We start from the raw sequence: 16,139 nt of genomic DNA, 5'->3' as shown, positions 1-16,139 counted from the left end.
GGTTTAGAGGGATGTGGGTCACACACAGACAAATGGAATTAGTTCAGTTCAGGGAACCTGGGCAGCCTGGACGTGTTGGGCCGAAAGGCCTGTATCCGTGCTGTATCTCTTTATGATATTACTTTCACAATTGGATCGTGGTCAGAAATTCAAACAAACAATCAATTTCATTTTGTAACTATTGTTTTTAATCCCAGTTTATGGAAGTCATGCTCTGTGATGCACATGCAGAACTGAAATTATTATCATAAGCCTGGCAGCACCCAGGAGAACAAGATCTCACAGACTGGGAGGAGGTTTCTCATTACATCAAGCGGTGCTATTGTAATATCTCACCAGCATTCCAAACAGACCACCCACATCTCCTACACTCCACCTTGCTCCGTCAGACAGACCCGAAAAGAAAGACTCAACGTGCAGTCTGTCCCTACATTTCTATTTATAATTCCCACTGGGCATTGAAGAGAGGTCATGGAATGATGGCCTTTCCATCGAGAGAACTGCAGTGCAAGGATGCAGAGGTTCTATTGCAGTAAAACCAAACCCTGGATAGACCCCATTTGGAGCAGGTCTAGACACCAAGCCTGAGGAAGGTTAGATTAGCTTTGGAGGGAGTGGAACGTTGGTTTATAACAATAATACCTGGACTTGAGGGGTTATGTTATGCAGAGAGCCAAGCTGGGTGACACGGTGGCTCAGTGGTTAGCACTGCTGCCTCACAACGCCAGGGACCCAGGTTTGATTCCACCCTCGGGCGACTGCCTGTGAGGAGTTTGCACATTCTCCCCGTGTCTGCGTGGGTTTCCTCTGGGTGCTCTGGTTTCCTCCCACAGTCCAAAGATGTGCAGGTTAGGGTGGGTCGGCCATGGGAAATGCAGGGTTACAGAGACAGAGTAGAACAAACTTAAAAATCACACAACCCCAGGTTATAGTCCAACAGGGTTATTTGGAAGCACTAGCTTTCGGAGCACCGCTCCTTCATCAGGTGGTTGATCAGGTGCTCTGAAAGCTCCTGCTTCCAAATAAACATGTTGGACTATAATCTGTTGTTTTTATTTTTAACTTTGTCCACCCCAGTCCAACACTGGCTCCTCCAAACAAAGGATAGGGTAGGGCAGAGGATCTGGGTGGGATGCTCTTTGAGGGTCAGTGTAGACTCGATGGGCTGAATGGCCTGCTTCCTCACTGGAGGGATAATAAGGGCCAGTCCTAATTTAGGAGAGAGGTTAGGAAGCACTTTGACACACTAAGGCTGGGAGATGTTTGGTATTCTCCTCAGCAAATGTAAAATCTTTGGCATATTATGTTGAAAAGTGTGTTGTAATATCATAAGGGATGATTCCAACCTCTGGGCCAGAAAGTCTTGGTCCAAGTCCCCATCTAATCCAGCAATGCAGCTGAATGTTTCTGAGCAGGTTAATCAGAAAAGGAAATGAGACTGGGTGGCCCGATAGCACACCTACGCCCTGTCTGTAAAACTGATCCTGAGCTTCCAGTCACCTGCTCCTTCAGTGCCCCACCGTGATCCTCCAGCCAACATTCCCATCTCAGAGTCTTGCTGCAGTGCTCCAGTGAAGCTCAGAACAACAGCATCTCATCTCCCCCTTGAAGACCCTGCAGCCTTCCAGACTCATTATTGAGTTCAGTCTGATACACCTCCTTCGATATCCTCTACCCAACCTTCACATGACCATCAACCCATTCTCACCTACTCACGGTCCCCACTATCAGCTCTCCTCCCTTCCCAGGATTATCATTATCCATCCCTATGTCTGTCTAACTGGCTCTCCCTCTCTCTCTGGGCTCCATCTCTGCCTATCTGCTCAATCCTTATCCCCAAACCCTCCCTTCTTCAGCACAAATACCAAACAAATTTTCCAGGTTACTATCAGTTCTGATGAAGGGTCACAGGACCTGAAACATTTGCTCTGTCTCTCTCTCTCTCTCCCAAGAGGCTGCCAGCCCTGCTGAGGTTCTCCAGCACTTTATAACCTGTAATGGCAACTCTGTTTCTCTGACTCACTCCCCACAGATGCTGCTAGACCTGCTGAGTTTCTCCAACAATTGATGTTGTTGCAAGAGGAAGATTTCTGTTGTGACGTGTTCCTGGTAGTCCCCTTGAGAAGGCGATAGTGAGTGGCCTTCTTGAACCACGGATGGTAACAACATTCAACATCAAAGGACTACGGTTACAATCTCTCTCAATGGTAATCCCCAGGATGTTGATGGGGAAGGATTCAGTGATGGTGATACCACTGAACACCATAGTTAGATTCTCTCTTATTGGAGATGTTCATTATCTGGGACTTGTGTGACACAAATGTTACTTAAGTCATGTGACTCGGTCTTTACCTGAGCAAATAACAAAAGCTGCAGATCCTGATCTGCAGTGGTCTCCTTCCATTGACCTTGTTTGACACTTGACGAGGTTAGACTCAGTCCCTTTACATTTGACTGTATATGACCAGAACTCTGCAGGTACCATGCCAAAGTGGGCACCCCCTGGAGCCGACGTGGCTTGCCCACAGCCCAGTTGACGGCAAACGACATTGGCATCATCTATGTCCCAACCATCATCACAGATGGCTGTCCAGCTGTCGTTATAATAGAGCTCAACTCTCCCAGAACACTTGTCCGTCCCATTCATGAATCGCAGTGCAATCGGATCTAAAGGAGGGAAGCGGATTTAAGATATTGCAGATTCTTAAGATAAACTTCATAGAGTACTTCTACTGGTTACTGATTCTAGAACTAGGGAGAGATAGTCTGAGAATTCGGGCCGGGGAAGAGGTTAGGAAGCACATTAACACGCACAGGGTAGAAGAGGGTTGGAACTCTCTTCTACAAAGAGTGCTGGATCAGTTGTTAGTTTTAAATCTGAGAGAGGTAAGGTTTTGTTAAGCAAAAGCATTAAGTGAATAGGAACCAAAGGCGGGTCGATGACGTTAGGCCATAGGTCAGCTATTGAATGACGGATTTGGCTCAATGGTCTTCTCCATATCCCATAAACATATTCCTTTTTAATGAACGTGTCGTTTTGAGAGGTGAGGCTGCGTCATCGATAGTTTTTTTGTCTCTTCTGCTTCCATTCAGATGTTTGAACATTGTGAGACAGAAGCAAATTGAATTAAATTTTAAAACATCTGAAATTAAGTATTGCATGATGACCATGGTCGAAAAACTCTCCTGATTTACGAATTTACCAATGTAACGGGAGGTGATGACCTTGTGGTATTATTGTTGTTCTCAGGATCCAGGTTCGAATCCTCCCATGGCAGATAGTGGAATTTGAATTGAATAAAAATCTGGAATTAAGAGTCGATGGCGACCATGAAAGCATTGCTGATTGTCAGAAAATTCCGGTTCCCAATGTCCTTTAGGGAAGGAAATCTGCCATCCTTACCTGGTCTGGCCTACATGTGACTCCAGACCCACAGCAATGTGGTTGACTTTTAACTGCCCTCTGGGGCAATTAGGGTTGGGTGATAAATGGAGGCCTGGCCAGCGATGCCCTCACCCTGGGGAGAGGAGGAGAATTCACCTGTCTCTACCCGGATCTAAGCCTACATGTGACTCCAGATCTCACAGTAATGTGGTTGACACTGAACCACCCTCTGGGGCAATTAGGGATGGGCAATAAAGCCCACATCTGGTAACTGAATGTAAAAGTAAAACGCACCACTGCCCCTCCCAATGTTCTTCTCTGTGGGTCGACGCAGGTCAGTTTGATCTCGGTAGAGCCTGTGCTGCTGTCCAGTGGGGGAATGTTCTATCTGTGTGTCTATGTGCAATAACAAAGTGAGGTTTTCTGTTTCTGTGTATCAAAACTGAGGTTGGTTTTTAATTTGCAATAGCAGGAATGAGGGGTGAGGCACAAGAATTGGGGACCACTTGTGTTAGTCTGAGTTTCTCTGATTTCTCAGCATCAGTGATTCAGCAAGCCTATGGCGGTGTTGAGGACTCACATTATCGCAACAAATCATTTCATTGATCAGGCACAGCTCAAAGGTAACGTGGGAACCAATTACACTATGTGCACTTTGCTTAGCGGTTGGAGGATTCTGTTCCTTTCAGGCACAGGGTCAATAACTAGGGGGGCAATAATTTAAAGTGAAGGTTTGGAGGTGATTTGAGGGGACGAAAATTCACCCAGAGGGTGTGGGGGTATGGAATGCATTGCCTGGGCGGGTAGTTGAGGTGGGAAATGTCCCAACTTTTAAAAATTACTTGGAATTGGGCTCAAAATGTCATAACATTTAAGGCTGTTGAACTAGTGAGGCAAAATGGGAAAACATAGATCCACTCAGACTAGATGGGCTGAAGGGCCTCCTCTGTACTCTATGACTCCAAATTGATGTGCGTGGAATAGTTGACATTCTCTTCATAGCACCCAGCACCTTACTGTATCGACAAGATCCCACATGGTTGACTGGTTAGTAAGGCTAGATTACATGGGATCCAGGGAGGGAAAGTAATTGGTTACAAAATTGGTTTGATAGGAGGAGGCAGAAGATGGTGGTAGAGGGTTGTTATTCAGACTAGAGGCCTGTGACCAATGGTGTCCCACAAGGATCAGTGCTGGGTCCACTGTGGTTTGTCATTTATCTCAACAATTTGGATGAGAATTTAGGAGGCATGGTCAGTAAGTTTGCAGATGACACCAACATTGGTGGGGTGGTGGACAGAGAAGACGGTTGTCTAAGAGTACAATCAGATCTTGATCAGCTGGGCCAATGGGGTTCGGGGTGCGAGATGGAGTTTAATTTTGATCAACGTGAGGTGTTGCATTTTGGTAAGATAAATCAAGGCAGGACTTACACAGTTAATGGTAGGACCATGAGGAGTGTTATTGAACAGAGGGTGCAGGTACATTGTTGGTGTCATGGGTGGACAGGGTCATTAAGAAGGCATTTGGCACACTCACCTTCATCGGTCTGAGCAATGTGTGTTAGAGTTGGGATGGCATGTTATGGCTGCACAAGACATTGGTGAGGTCATTTTCAGAACACATATAATTCTGGTCACTCTTATAGGGAGGATGTTGTGAAACAGGAAAGGGTGCAGAAAAACTTGATGAGGATGTTGCCGGGACTGGAAGGTTTGAGTTATAAGGAGGGGCTGGATGGGTTGGGATCTTTATCCCTGGAGCGTCGGAGACTGAGGGATGACCTTCCAGAGATTTATGAAATCACAAGGGGGATAGATAAGGTGAGGAGGCAAGGTCTTTTCCTCAGGGTAGGGGATTCCAAAACTAGAGGGTACAAGTATAAGACAAGAGGACCTGACCAGCAATGTTCTCACACAGAGCGGGGTGCGTGTATGGAATGAGCTGCCAGAGGGAAGTGATAGAGGTGGGTACAATCACAACATTTAACAGGCATCTAGATGGGTACATGGATAGGAAAGGTTTAGAGGGATATGGGCCAAACACAAGCAAATTGGACTAGTTCAGTTTAAGAATCTGGGTGGGCATTGCAGTGTTGGGCCGAAGGGCCTGATTCTGTGCTATATGACTCTATGACTCTTTAATTATGCACGTTTTCATGTATTTATAATCATCAGTGTAGTTCTCGGCGATTATCTTTCCCTTCAAAATATCTTGGTTACATTGAAGAGGAACAATTGAATGACACAAAACACACCTGAGCAAGTAACAGCCGCTGCCTCTCCTGCGTTGCAGTTGTGTTTTCCAACTGGGTTCGACGGACACTGGAGCAAGTGTGACTCATGCCCCTTACACTCAACATCATCCAACCAGAAGGTTCCAGTGGCCTCGCCAAACTGAGCGCTCCCTGGGGCTGATCTGGCTGGTCCACAGCCCATTTGTTTACAAGCAACGTCCGCGTCCCGAAGGTCCCACGCATCATCGCAAACTGCTCCCCAAATGTCCTTGTAATTGAGTTCAACTCTCCCGGAACACGCATCCGTCCCATTCACCAACCGTATTTGGATCAAGTCTATATTATTAAATTGGAGAGGGGGCAGAAAAGATTTACAAAATCATTACCAGGGTTGGAGGTTTTGAGTTATCAGGAGAGGCTCAATAGACTGGGACTTAATTCCCCGCAACAGAGGAGGTTGAGGGGTGACCTGACAGCGATTTATATAATTACGAGTGGCATAGATAAAGTGAATGGGAAAGGTCTTGTACCTGGGGTGGGGGGTGTTCTTGTCGACCAGATCAGACCCCCTCAACATATTTTAAGGCAGTAATCTAGACCCCAACATTTTCTTGCTTTGAAGGTGAATGAATTTTAGAGAATCTGTTCCGGATGCAATGCGGCTGGTCAAACTACTCGAAGTTTAATAAAACACAGTTTATTTAAACACTAGTTAAAACACAAAGAAAGAAAGAGGAGGAATTTAGAATACCTTAACTCAACTGTAAACTTAACCAAATAATAGACACTGCGCCTGTCACTAATTAACTGTCCCAATACAGTAACATTCCATAAATACACCCCTTGGCAAAAAAAGGTAAATTCAGACACAAATTCTCATATGCACTTCTCCAATCCATGAGGTAAAACACATCGAGAGAAGATTCAGAGAAAGTAAAAGCCAAGAGATGTTCATTGAAGCTTCCAATTCCTTTGAGAGCCCATTAGCTTCTGCTTAAGCCTAAACCTCAAACCTAAACCAAATCCTGGACATCCTGGTCTGTGAGAGCTGGCCACAGCAAGGTTGCTTCCATTGTTCCACCTTTCAAAAAATACCCAAGGCCTCACGCTGTTTGCTCAAGTGGTCTTCAGTAGCTGGCCAGTCGCCTCTGCCTTACAACCTCTCTTCAAAACAAAACACAGGACAAAATAACCTCTTGAAAGCCATAGTGTTGTGTCAGAGTTCAAAACTAGAGGGCATAGGTTTGCGGTGTGCAGGGAAAGATTTGAAAGGGTCCTGACGGGGGCAACATTTGCACACAGAGGGCAGTGTGCATGTGGAGTGAACTGCCAGAGGAAGTAGCAGATGCAGGTACAGTTATAACATTTCAAAGGTATTTGGGCAGGTCCATGGATAGGAAAGGGCAAAACGCAAGCCAAGTGGGACTAGTTTAGTTTAAGAAACGTGGCCAGCATGGATGAGTAGGACTGAAAGGTCTGTTTCAATGTTGTATGCCTCGACAGCTGTTTAAATCTAGAAGGAGGTGACAACTAGTGGATGTAATCTATTTGGAGTTCCAGTAGGTCACAGCCAATGTGCTGTACAGGGAGGCTGTGAAATGTGAGTCTGTGATATCAGGGGCAAGGTATTGGCATGGATAGAGGATTGGCTGACTGGCAGCAAGTACAGAGTAGGGATAAAGAGGTCTTTTTCAGGATGGCAGCCGATGACTAGTGAAGTTCCACAGGGGTCAGTGTAGGGACCACAACTATTCACACCATATCTTCATAATCTACACAAAGGAACTGAGGACATGTTTTCTATCTGTGCAGTTTGTACAATGATAGGTGGAGGGTCGTGTAATGGTGAGGAGGTGGGGAGGCTGCAGAAGGACTTGGACAGGCTGGGAGAGTGGGTCAAGAAGTGGCAGATGGAACGTGGTGTGGGAAAATGTGAGAATACGCACTTTGGTCGGAAGAATAGAGGCATAGTCTATTGTCGAAATAGAATAAGTCTGAAGTGCCCAGGGCCTTGCGAATCCGAGTTCAGGTTCTCTTCAGGTTCACAGGAAGCTTCAGTTGGCAATTAGGACGACAAATGTAATGTTAGCATTCATTTTGAGAGGGTTAGAATACAAGAGCAGAGTTGTGCTGTTGAGGCTGTATTAGGCTCCGGTCAGACCACATTTGGAACATTGTGAGCAGTTTCAGACCCCATATCTAAGGAAGGATGTGCTGGACTGTGAGGGGTCCACGTGGGATTTACAAGGAAGATCCTGGGGATGAACAACATGTCTTATGAAGAGAGCCTGAGGTTTCTGGGTCTGTACTCCATGGAGTTTAGAAAGATGAGGGAGAATCTGATTGAAACGTACAGAGTTCTGAGAGACCTGGACATGGAGAAGATGTTTCCCTTGGGAGAGAAGATTAGGACACAGGCACATAACCTCAGAGTGACGGGATTTAGAGTGCATTCCACGCACCTATCATCCTCTGTACAAAAAGCTTTGCTTCACACATCTGCTTTGAACTTTCTCCCCTCACCTTAAACCTATGCCCCCTAGTATTTGACATTTCTACCTTCTGAGCTGAGGTGAGGAGGAATTCCTTCAGCCACACGGTGGCGAATCTGTGGAACATGTTGTCACAAAGGGCTGTGGAGGCCAAGTCATTGAGTGTCTTTAAGACAGAGATGGATAGGTTCGTTACTAGTCAGGGGATCAGGGGCTACAGGGAGAAGGCAGGAGAATGCAATTGAGAAACAGAACAGCCATGATCGAATTTACCTGGCACAGGTTAGCACTGCTGCCTCACAGCGCCAGAGACCCGGGTTCAATTCCCGACTCAGGCGACTGACTGTGTGGAGTTTGCACGTTCTCCCCGTGTCTGCGTGGGTTTCCTCCGGGTGCTCCGGTTTCCTCCCACAGTCCAAAGATGTGCAGGTCAGGTGAATTGGCCAGGCTAAATTGCCCATAGTGTTAGGTAAAGGGGTAAATGTCGGGGTATGGGTGGGTTTCGCTTCGGTGGGTCGGTGTGGACTTGTTGGGCCGAAGGGCCTGTTTCCAAACTGTAATGTAATCTAATCTATAAAGAACCATTCCCTCAATGTACTGTACTTGCTGGTCACAATATGGTCTCTTCTGCATTGGGGAAGTGATGTGTGCACTAGGTGACTGCTTTCCAGAGCTCCTACATTCTTTCTGCAAACAAGACCCTCAGCTTCCAGCTGCTTACCACTACAATACCCCACCCTGTTACCTGGTAAACATCTCTGTCTCAGGATTGTTGCAGAGTTCCAGGGAAACTCAGTACAAGCTCCAAGAGTCACATCTCATTTTCCACTTGGGAACTCTGTCACCTTCTGGACTCAATGTCTAATTCAACAATTTTAAGGTATGAGACACCTTCTCCCAACTCCATAGCCTCATCCCCAGATATCAGGTGGACTGATACCACAAACAACTCATTCTGGTCCCCATTAGCAACAGTTCACCCTCCCAGGCTGACATTATTCTGTCCTATATCTGCCCAATGGTCATTTCCTCTCCCTGGCCTCCATCTCCCCCTCCTTCCCCCGAAGTACGCCAACATTTTCCTCGCTACAATCTTGTCATGACAAAATGCACCAATGCCTCTCCTTCCTCAGGAGGCTCAGGATTTTCAGCATGTCCACAATGACTCTTACCCATTTTTATAGATGCATCATGGAAAGCATTCTGTCTGGATGCATCACAGCTCGGTATGACAGCTTTCCCAAGACCGCAAGAAACTACAGAGAGTCACAAACACAGCCCAATCCATCACACCAAACAGCCTTCCTTCCATCGACCACAACTATACTTCTGGGAGAAAGTGAGGTCTGCAGATGCTGGGGATCAGAGCTGAAAATGTGTTGCTGGAAAAGTGCAGCAGGTCAGGCAGCATCCAGGGAACAGGAGAATCGACGTTTCGGGCATAAGGGCTTATGCCCGAAACGTCGATTCTCCTGTTCCCTGGATGCTGCCTGACCTGCTGTGCTTTTCCGGCAACACATTTTCAGCTACAACTATACTTCCCACTGACTTGGGGAATCAACCAATATAATCAAAGACCCCTCCCATACCAGTTGTACTCTACTCCACCCTCTTCCATCAGGCAGACGTACACAAGTATGAACAGATTCAAGATCAGCTTCTTCCCCGTTGTTATCAGACTTATGAATGGACCTTCCAAATGTTAATGACACTCCTTGCACCTTCTCTGTATCCTGACTCTGTACAGTACAATCTGCCTGTAGAGCATGGGAAACAACACTTTTCACTGTATCTCGGTATATTTGACAACAATAAATAAAACCAAAATTCGCAAGTGTGGTCACTGGGCTCGAATATTAACTCTGCTCTCTCCACACAGATGCTGCCAGACCAACTGAGTTTTTCCAGCAATTTCTGGTTTTGTTTATCATGTCACAAAGCGACAAAGCTTGTTTCCTGATTGCAATGTGGCACAGAACAGGACGCTGGGGATGGTTTGATGGGACTGATGGATTGTGACAGTGGACAGTGTGTTTCTGTTGGTCACTCTCCCTTACTTACCTGTGACGACCACCTTCACAGAGTCACTGCTGCTTGAGTTTCGAGGCGATCCTGATCTGTTTGTTTGATAGTGACAGGTGTAGTTCCCACTGTGGCTCAGATCCATATCGTGGATGAAGAAGATCATGCTATACGCCCCTTCGGGAGCGGTTTGAGTGGCACCAAAGGAACTGTCTCCTGTTTTCTTCAAATAAAAGGTACTCCCCACATAATAACTCCGAGTAGTACATTTTAATTGGAGTGTGTCCATTGGTGTGAAGATTTCACGTTTCATGTCAAGCGACAAAATGGGCTTTGGTGGGTGGTCTGCAGATAAATGTAAAACAATATACTGGCATTATCTCCCACTCAGAACTGACACAGACAGTCAAGGTTACTGCATGTGAAACCAGAATATCCAACTCTATTTTGAGCCATCTGCCGTTCTTTGACTTTCGCTGTATCATATCAACTCGACCACAGCTGCTTCTAAATGAATTGAGGAACACACAGGCTCAATTTTGCTGGGGTGAATATAACACACTGTTTAAATGGAGCACCGCAGTCACCCACAGTGGAGCACTTTATCGCTCTGTCTCCTGCTCCACACATTGTCGGCACGGGAAGATGGAAGTAGGCCATTCAGCCCCTCATGTCTGTGCAGTGAGATCCTGGCTGTTTGTGACCTACCTTTGGCCCCCTAACTCCTTAACGCCTTTGCTTCACAGATCAAAAACTAACATTGAATCCACATCCACTGCCATTTGTGGAAGGCAGCTGAAAACCTCCTGCACCCTCTGTGCGTGGAAATGTTTCCGAACATCTCTCCGAGATTGTCTGGCCCTCATTCTCAGACTGTACCCTGTCTAGTTATCGAACACCCAACTAATGGAAATAGCTTGTCTTTCTCGACCCAATGTCTTCCTGTTAATATCTTTGATCAGATCACTACTTGATGTTCTAAATTCTACACAAAGCTTTTACATACTTAATTGGCCCTATCATTGACGAGGAGAAAGTGAGGACTGCAGATGCTGGAGATCAGAGCTGAAAAATGTGTTGCTAGAAAAGCGCAGCAGGTCCGGAAGCATCCAAGGGGCAGGAGAATCGACGTTTCGGGCATAAGCCCTTCTTCAAAGGTCGATTCTCCTGCTCCTTGAATGCTGCCTGACCTGCTGCACTTTTCCTGCAACACATTTTTCACCTGTCATTGACGACACACAAATTTATGAAGCTCAAACAGTAGATGTTTGACCAAGAAACTAAACGTGGTAACATGTTCTCCCCCAATAGCCCATGGATGCTCTTCAAGGCTTCAGTTTGACTTCCTGATATGACTATACCAAGTGTGTAACTTTCAATTTTCCCACACACCCACCCTTATCCCTCTGGCTTTGTTATGGAGTCATACAGCAAGGTAACAGAGCCTTCGGGCTAACCAGTCCATGTCGAACATAATCCCAAACTAAACTAGTCCCACTTGCTTTCTCCTGGCACACATCCCTCCAAACCTTTCCTTTCCATGTACTGATCCAAATGTCTTCGAAATGCTGTAATTGTATTCACACTCACCACTTCCTCAGGAAGTGTTGGAATTCCCTAACTGCTTCGGTAAGTGACCCGAGATCCCTCAGTACAGGGAATTATGCTGACTGTTCAACAGGCCTCATCAAACTTTCACTGACCTTCAGCCCATCAATCTGATTTACTGTGGGATCCTCAGCTGACACAGTATGCAGTAGGCCCTTCAGCCCATCAACCTGATTTACTGTGGGATCATCAGCTGACACAGTATGCAGTAGGCCCTTCAGCCCATCAACCTGATTTACTGTGGGATCATCAGATGGTACAGTACAAAGCAAAGATGGCGCTGTACAAAGCTCTGGTACGGCCACACTTGGAGTATTGTGTACAGTTCTGGTCACCGCATTATAAGAAGGATGCGGAAGCTTTGGAAAGGATGCAGAGGAGATTTACTAGGATGTTGCCTGGTATGGAAGGAATGTCTTACAAGGAAAGGCTGAGGGCCTTGAGGCTGTTCTCGTTAGAGAGAAGAAGTTTGAGAGGCGACTTAATAGAGACATAAAAGATAATCAAAGGGTTAGATAGGGTGGACAGGGAGAGCCTTTTTCCAAGTATGGGGATGGCAAACACGAGGGGACACAACTTTAAAGTGAGGGGAGATAGGTATAAGACAGATGTCAGAGGTAGGTTCTTTACTCAGAGAGTAGTAAGGGTATGGAATGCTTTGCCTGCAATGGTAGTAGATTCACCAAGTTTAAGTGCATTTAAGTCGTCATTGGACAGGCATATGGGCGTACATGGAATAGTGTAGGTGGGATGGGCTTCAGATTAGTATGACAGGTCAGCACAACATCGAGGGCCGAAGGGCCTGTACTGCGCTGTAATGTTCTATGTTCTGTGTACACAGTAGGCTCTTCAGCCCACCAACCTGATTTACTGTAGGATCCTCAGATGACACAGTACACAGTAGGCCCTTCAGACTATCAGGTCTGTACCTGACAAAGCTGCAATAAATAGAATCATGGATTGTACTGTGCAGAGAGGCCCTTCAGCCCATTGAGTCTTTCCCACCAAATCTACGCTCATCCACTTTCCCAGCAACAGGCCCATAGCCTTCCATGTTATGACACTTCAAGTACTCATCCCAGAGAGTACATTCATTTTAAAATGATGTCCCCTTTGTTATTGACCCTTCGACTAAGGGGAACAGTTGCTTCCTACTCCCCCCACCCCCACCGCCCCTTGTCCATGCCCCTCATAATCTTACACACCTCTATCAGGTTCACCCCCTCAACCTTCTCCATTCCAAAATAAAACAGCTTGCGTTTATCCAACCTCTCTTCATCACTGAACTGCTCCTTCCCAGGCAACATCGTGGTGAATCTCCTCTGCATTCCCCTCCAGTGCAATCACATCCGTTAGACTCTTAATTCCAGATTTTCTTAAAAATCATTGAATTTAACTGTGAGAGATTACAAAGTGTTGTGAACACAGCCCAGTCCATGATGGAAACCAGCCTTCCGTCCATTGACTGTGACTACCCTTCCCGCAGCCTCAGGAAAGCAGCCAACATAACCACAGACCCCTCCCACCCAGTTATACTCTCCTCCACTCTCTTCTATCAGGCAGAAAATACAAAAGCTTCAGAACACAGCCCTTCAGATTCAAGATTAGCTTCTTCTCCGATGTTATCAGATAATTGATCAAACCTCTCATATTTTACAGTTGATCTTTCTCTGCAACTTCACTGTAGCTGTAATATCCTTTTCCATTATTCTGATGTACTTATATAATATATGATGGGGTGAGGCAGTAGCCTAATGGTAATATCACCGCACTATCATGCTAGAGATGTTCTGGGGACCTGGATTCAGATCCTGCCATGGTAGATGATGGAGCATGCATTCAGTTTTTTAAAGAAAATCTGGAATTAAGAGTCGAAATGATGACCATGAATCCATTGTCGATTGTGGGGGAAAACCCCACCTGGTTCATTAATGTCCTTTAGGGACGGAAACCGCTGTCCTTACCTGGTCTAGCCTCCATATGACTCCAGACCCACACCAATGCGGTTGACTATTAACTGCCCTCTGGGCAATTAGGCATGGGCAATAAATGCTGGGCTGGCCAGAGCAAAAGGGATGCTCAGCATTATTATCCCGTGAGTGAATAAACACAAAATAAAATTAATCTGAATAGCACACAGTATAATGCTTTTCACTGCATCTTGGTACATGTGACAATAATAAATAAAACAAACTGATCAATGCCCTTTCCCGTAGGAAATACTGATCCCGCAGGGAAATGGCTGGAATACTTACTGGAGCAGATTACAGATGCATCCTCGCTGTGTTGGCAGTCATGCTGACCCAGGGCGCTTGACTGGCACTGCCAGAGGTTTGATTCAGACCCATTGCATTGGACAGAATCCAGCCAAATCGATGATAGGCCTTCCCCAAATTTGGCACTTCTGGGCGCCTCGTGGGCGAACCCACAACTCAACTCGGTGCAGACAACCTGAGCATCACTTAGATCCCATCATCGCAGACTGTGCCCCATGTTGCTTTGTAAAAGACTTCCACTCTCCCCGAACACTTATTGTCTCCATCCACAATTCTGACCTGGAATTGTTCTGTGGGAGAGAAAAGTAAATACAGGGTCACTTTCGTGTCGATACTATAGCTTTAAGAGATGTATTTTTGTCCTTTTTTTTATGAAGAAAGGTTGAGAGAGTAGATCAGTTGACTGAGAACCAAGAAGGTAAACAGCTTGTGAGACCTTGGGATTTTTAAAAAATTTGGAACAATAGAAGCATCCTAACTGGGTGGGGTGAAGCTCCTTAGAAACAAGGTTTTTGGTTTTAGTTTTCAGTGGCAGTTACTAGGACTTTGAAAGTGGGTTTGGAAATTGCAGTACATTTCTCCCTGCTACTCTCTCTCTCTGAGAGTTTTCTCTTGATGTTTTTTTTCCTGGTCTGGGGAGCTGCCTGTGAGACAACTTATTTGCCTTTGCCATGGGTGTGTTTATGGGATGTTACTATATCAGAACAGTTACTGTACAGTAGTTGAATAATCAATTATTTTGTTAAGTTTTCCAATAGAGTTAAGTTATTCCAATTTCTTCTTTGTTGTGTTGTAATTTAACTGTCATGTATGAATAAAGTGTCTTCCACTTCAAGACTGGTAATTTGACCAACCAAAGTGTTTCTGGAACACAATGTCTGTCACTTCCCTTCGAAATAAGAAGAAACTTGGAGGCTAGACTATCTTCTTAATATATTCTGAGGGGGTTTGTTCTGGTCCAGACACACTTTGATCGGTTTTGACAAATTCCCACTGATGTGTTAGTTGCTCAGATAAAACCCTCACTTGCAATAATGCTGAGCATCCGTTTTGCTCCACGCAGTGTAGAATCACCGAATTTTACAAAAGGAACCCATGCGACCCATCGTGTCTCTGCCAGCACTCGAAAGAGCTGCCCAGCTCGTTCCACTTGCACACGATATCAAGATCGCAGAAAATGTGAAGCTGTGTGAGAAAGGAGCTGGGACCAATTAAAATAAAACTGAAACATGCTCCACTGCAATCCCCCCCCCCAACACCCTTCAGCGTCTTGCTCCAATTCTCCAGTGAAGTTCACAGAACAGCTTCTCATCTCCCACTAGGGTACCCTGCAGACTTCAGGATTCAATATTGAGTTCAATCATTTCACAGCCTGAAACACCTGCTTCCATGTGCCTTACCAAACCCTCACAGCCCAGACCCTGTCACAACATCAGTTGCTTACAGCACATTCTCACCTACTCATTGTCCCTATTACCAGCTTTTCCTCTTCCCTGGACTTACTATCAACTATCACTCTGTCGTCTAACTTTCTATCTCTCTCTCTCTCTCTCTCTCTCTCTCTCTCTCTGGCCTCTGTCCCCACCTATCTGCTCACCCCTTTCCCCTCCACCTACCCTGTCATCAGCACATGTACCATCTTTTCCTAACAGGCATCAGTCTTGAAGAAGGGTCAGTGGGCTCAAAATGTGTGGAGGAAAGACTTTGACGATTCATCTTATCTCTGCCCCCCATTATTTCATAAATCTCTATAAAGTCACCCCCCAGCCTCTAAGGCTGGGCATAGATTCATAGAGTCATAGAGATGTACAGCATGGAAACAGACCCTTCAGTCCAAAACGTCCATGCCGACCAGATATCCCAACCCAATCTAGTTCCACCTGCCAGCAACTGGCCCATATTCCTCCAAATCCTTCCTACTCATATACCCATCCAAATGCCTCTTAAATGTTGCAATTGTACCAGCCTCCACCACATCTTCTGGCAGCTCATTCCATACACGTACCACCCTCTGCGTGAAAAAGTTGCCCTTTAGGTCTCTTTTATATCTTTCCCCTCTCACCCTAAACCTATGCCCTCTAGTTCTGGACTCCCCAACCCCAGGGAAAAGACTTTGTCTA

At 45.9% G+C, this 16,139-nt stretch overlaps 1 pseudogene; it reads right to left on the bottom strand.

Moving 5' to 3' along the window:
• The window catches only part of LOC122544169, a 67,203-nt pseudogene that overhangs the window by 3,315 nt on the left and 47,749 nt on the right, over positions 1 to 16,139 (bottom strand).

Source organism: Chiloscyllium plagiosum, chromosome 47, assembly GCF_004010195.1.
Source record: "Chiloscyllium plagiosum isolate BGI_BamShark_2017 chromosome 47, ASM401019v2, whole genome shotgun sequence".
Lineage (NCBI taxonomy): Eukaryota > Metazoa > Chordata > Chondrichthyes > Orectolobiformes > Hemiscylliidae > Chiloscyllium > Chiloscyllium plagiosum.
Note: the sequence above shows the minus strand (reverse complement) of the source record. Positions and strands in the feature narration are given on the sequence as shown.